The sequence below is a fragment of the Sphaeroforma arctica genome (genome assembly GCF_001186125.1).
Source record: "Sphaeroforma arctica JP610 unplaced genomic scaffold supercont1.1994, whole genome shotgun sequence".
Lineage (NCBI taxonomy): Eukaryota > Ichthyosporea > Ichthyophonida > Sphaeroforma > Sphaeroforma arctica.
This window is the reverse complement of record NW_014038564.1, coordinates 1-4571: the sequence shown is the minus strand read 5'-3', so window position 1 is coordinate 4571 and position 4571 is coordinate 1.

Here is a 4571-nt window from a genome sequence, read left to right as displayed (position 1 = left end):
TATATATATATATATATATATATATATATATATATATATATATATATATATATATGCATATTACCGTACCGGTGCAAGATGGTGGCATGAATCAATTCAGCGGAGGACCTTTCGAAGTTCGAATTTAACGGGTGTATCATTGCACGATGCGGACTATCGTTACAATACTCAGGTTTTCCTTGACTGAGTTTCATGCAGGATGCAATCCCTACAATATTAAAGTAGAAGTTAACGAGAAAAATGATGCAGTTCATGTTGTGATCTGAAGGTTGCTACGACTACCTCTCTAGACTAGAGGGTAACAGTGAGGATCTATGGTCTCCATTTTGACAAAAATACGGTTCCTGTAGCCTCTGGACTCTGGAGGGACTAAAATTTCTAAAAAGGCAAAAAGACAAGGACCGATGTTTATCTTTATATAGAGGTGTAAATATATTGTTTTGGCGTTAGAACTTTAAATAGACCTGTAAATTGGTTTGGCGCCACAGTAAATAATAAATACCAAAAATCGAACGAAACACTTTGTTGTTTTTTGTAAAATATATATATAGATAAATAAATACCAGATGAGTTTTTATAATTTTGGGTTGTTTGATAAATACATAGTTGTCTGTATGTCGTTTTTAAATATGTATTGCTGTGGCGGAGTGTGGCATTATACATATTTACCGTCTTTATGAACTATATTTGTTTTGTTTAAAAAAAAGACAGTTTAATATGCCGCTACGGTTGGCTATGGTGCACAACAGTAAGACCCAGGTCGTTCCCAGGGACCACATACTGGGGATCACAACTTTTTTTCTAATCACCCAAAATCGATTTTGAGAGCAGTTTTGGGCTCTGCGCAACCTATAGATCGATAATATTCGGCTAAATTTTTGGTGCAAACCTTTGAAAAAAATTCTTGTTCACCCAAAATGTCGTTTCACAATCCGGGGCTTTTGGAGCGATGTATTGGCTATAACTCGCGATCCCAACGATGAAAACTTAAAAACTCGACGGTTTTGACCTCCATTCCTCAAGGCCTTTCGATCCCAATGTCTAAGTAAAAAAATTATGGGTTATAAATTTTTCATCCTGTGTATGCACAGCCGAAAAAGTCGATCGTTTTGGGACTACGATAAAACACTTTCTTTTTTGTGCTTGTTTATCTTGGCCATCTGGGCGGACGTTAGTCCGTTCAGCCATATTTATTTTCTTTCTTCTCTCTCTCTCCTCTCCTCTCCTACTAGAGAGTAGAGACTCAGAGAGAGAGGGTCATGTGTATATAATGTAGAAAAAAAATAAAAGGAATTTAGAATGTGTACATATTGACATTTATCGTAAAAAAAATGGGGATATTTATGCATCTCCATAGCCTTATACAAATTTAATTTTTTTTATCCCTATCGTACTCAATAAAAAAATAATAATAAATACTTCATATGAATTTAGGTCGTTTGACTGTGTGTTTGTTTTTGAGGAGGCGATGTTTCCCTATTGTTTTGAAATTATGCATTTTCAATAATATTAGGGGTTTTTTTATGCACATGTTTATTCTTTATATTTTCACACACAAAAAAACAGCGGAATTCATAAATATAAATAAATATTTACAATACGTCAGTCATCGCTCATCAGTGGCTCGTCATACCAAAAAATAGAAAAAAATACTCTAATATTCTCCAAACCCTATCTAATAATTTATAAATACCTTCTAAATCAAACACAAGTCTCAAATTCACATTTTCTGATTTTCACCGGCTCACAAGGTCTAAGTTTAACTTTTGCTTAAAAAAAAAGTTGGTTTTAGAAAAAAAATAGTCACCGCACTGCGATCAGTGATCTCAGATTCCGTAGCCTCCTAAAAACAGAACCCTAGCTGCCATACCCTTTTCTTTTTTTAGGAGGCTATGAATTGTCGTGTACATATTTAGCAGAAACTTGAAACAAACTATTTATATATATTTTTTAAAATCCTAAAAGTACAGTATATGTTTTTTTTATATAGAAATCAAAAACAAAATTAAAATAACAAATCCCCCTCTGACGACTGGCGACTGGCGGTCTGGGGCTGGGAGTCTGGAACTGGTCACTGGCGGGAGTGGCGGCCCTATCCTCAATAAGTGGTTAAACGTTATTACTTTTATTTATAAAAAAATAACCGATATAAATCCAACGTTTATAACTGATACGTACAGTCTGATATATAGTAGGTACTTTTTCCAGGTCAAGGTGATGACAGAGTTTTGTACTGTTATTTTGGCGCGTCCATTTACTCAAACCCCCGCCACTTCGCCGATAATTTTCAACGATAGGGAAATTTATCGAGTGCACAGTTGAAAAATCACGGCCCTCTGGATAGGGTCTCGAGCGGAAATCTAGGTTTCTCTCTGCAACATATGAAATCGAAAACTTAGCAGAGACCCAAATACAGAGGGCCGTGGAATACTGTGGAGGGGCTGGGGCATAAATATCATGATATCCTGGGCAAGCGGGCATAGTTCTACATTCGATGGTCATTGGAGGAGCTTTTGGGACTGGACATTTCAGATTGAGGCGTGTCCAGAGTGCGAGCCTGCCTGTGAGGTGAGGGAATGAGCCTCTGAGGCACTGAGCAGTGAGGACTTTGTCCGGGCCTCTAGGCCCCTGAGGATTCTCTATACTCTACTCTATTAGAGTAGAGACTAGAGACTAGAGGCTCGCTAGAGAGAGTAGAGACTCTCTAGAGAGTAGAGAGAGAGAGACTCAGAGTCTCAGAGAAGGACATTTTTAAAAAACGAGTCTCCTTGTTTTAAATAAAAATAAAATATGTCTGGGTTGCAGCGTTGCGACTTGCGCCCGTTGCACTCTCAACGAATGTCTTTATACAGCACTGGTGACAATAAAATTATTAACCATCTCAGGCCCAGTTTCCTACCAGTCTCATTACTATACTTTTTCGAGTTTAATTTGCTTAAATATAGGTGTATTACTGTAATTAGCGTGATTTTAAGCACTTGTGGGATGTGCTTGTTTTCTGCCGGTTTGTTTGTTATCTGTCGGCTGAAAGCGCCCGACTTAAATGTTAGATATTGTAGCGCGGATACAACCCATTTGTTGCACTTATGTTAGGTCCTTGTCGGTCTTAAGGGCTTGACATATGTTAGCAGTTCGACACCTGTATATAGGCGTCCTCTGTCTTAGCTATTGCTTCGCATTCGCCCACGTTTTTACAGTTGACAGTATTCGTGCCTAACATACGTTGACCTCTCCTCAGAGGCTGACAAAGAACTAATACAACAAGTGCAATAAATGGGCCAAAATCACGTTAACTACATCTTGAAAGCAAAGTAAACACGAAAAAGAATGAGTATGAGACTGGTAGGAAACTGGGCCTGTGGTTAATAATTTCATTGTCACCAGTGCCGTCAAAGACATTCTCTCACGTCTCACAAGGCCAACAACTATATGAGGCGCCGCCAACCGCTTTAGTGCTTTACTAGTTTATCGGCCCAATTGGTTTGGAAAAAAATACGTTTTTTGAAAAACAATATTCTCCGCCTCCGGCTCTCCAGTCTCCGGCACTCCGCCCTCCCCGCTTTCCCGAACCTCCGGTAGGCAATACATATATGTATCTATTTACTATTTCAAAAGGGGGGGGTATGATGGGAGTCGGAGTAAATGTGAAGCTGGTATGAAGTCATTCACCAATCGAAATTGCATGCGGGATACGGAGCCCACACCGTGAAAAGTTTGTTGCGCGAGAGTAGAATATTTATATCTTATGAGAAGGAACGAGTCCGAAAGACCAATGTATGTACGAGCTTTTTAATTTTTTAGTCCGTTCTGGGGTTATTTTCTGCTTCTTCTGACTCGCACTCTCTCCACTTGTAACACTACTACTGTACATAGAGAAAAAAATGATCAGAATGTAAATACAATACAATCAAGATCTCGTTTCACAGTTCATTGCTTTGCTCACCACTAGAGTGAGTGGAGTCTGGAATCTAGTGTGGAATCAAAGTTTTCATCTGTATCACCTTATGTAATACATTGACGATAACATCACACTTTAGTCATAATCACACATCTCGCGCATTTAAAACAACTAGAATATCGAACATGACGGATGTAATTGATCCTACATACGACCCCGAAGTTTCTGCGGAGGAGGATATGATCGAATCCCAGCCTTGGCTGGCTTACTGCTGGGCGGCAGCTTTCGGGGTGATGATTGGGTGCGTGTTAGCTTTGACGATCACGATATGCGCCGTGTTCAGGAAGAGGCCGAGACACAGGAGCTATCTACTTTTCTTCGCATATACTTCTTTTGGAATTTTACTTCTTTTCCTCGACCGGATCACTGGTGCTTTTGGGACGCACATTATTCGGGACGAATGGGCGAACTGGATCTGGTGTAAGTTAGCATCATATGTGTGGCGCTTTTTATTGCCCCTGCCATGTAGGTTTTGTATACCGTTTTCTCACGAGCGTCTCTTTGAGTATATATATATTTATCACACACACACACACACACACACACACACACACACACACACACACACACACACACACACACACACACACACACACACACACACACACACACA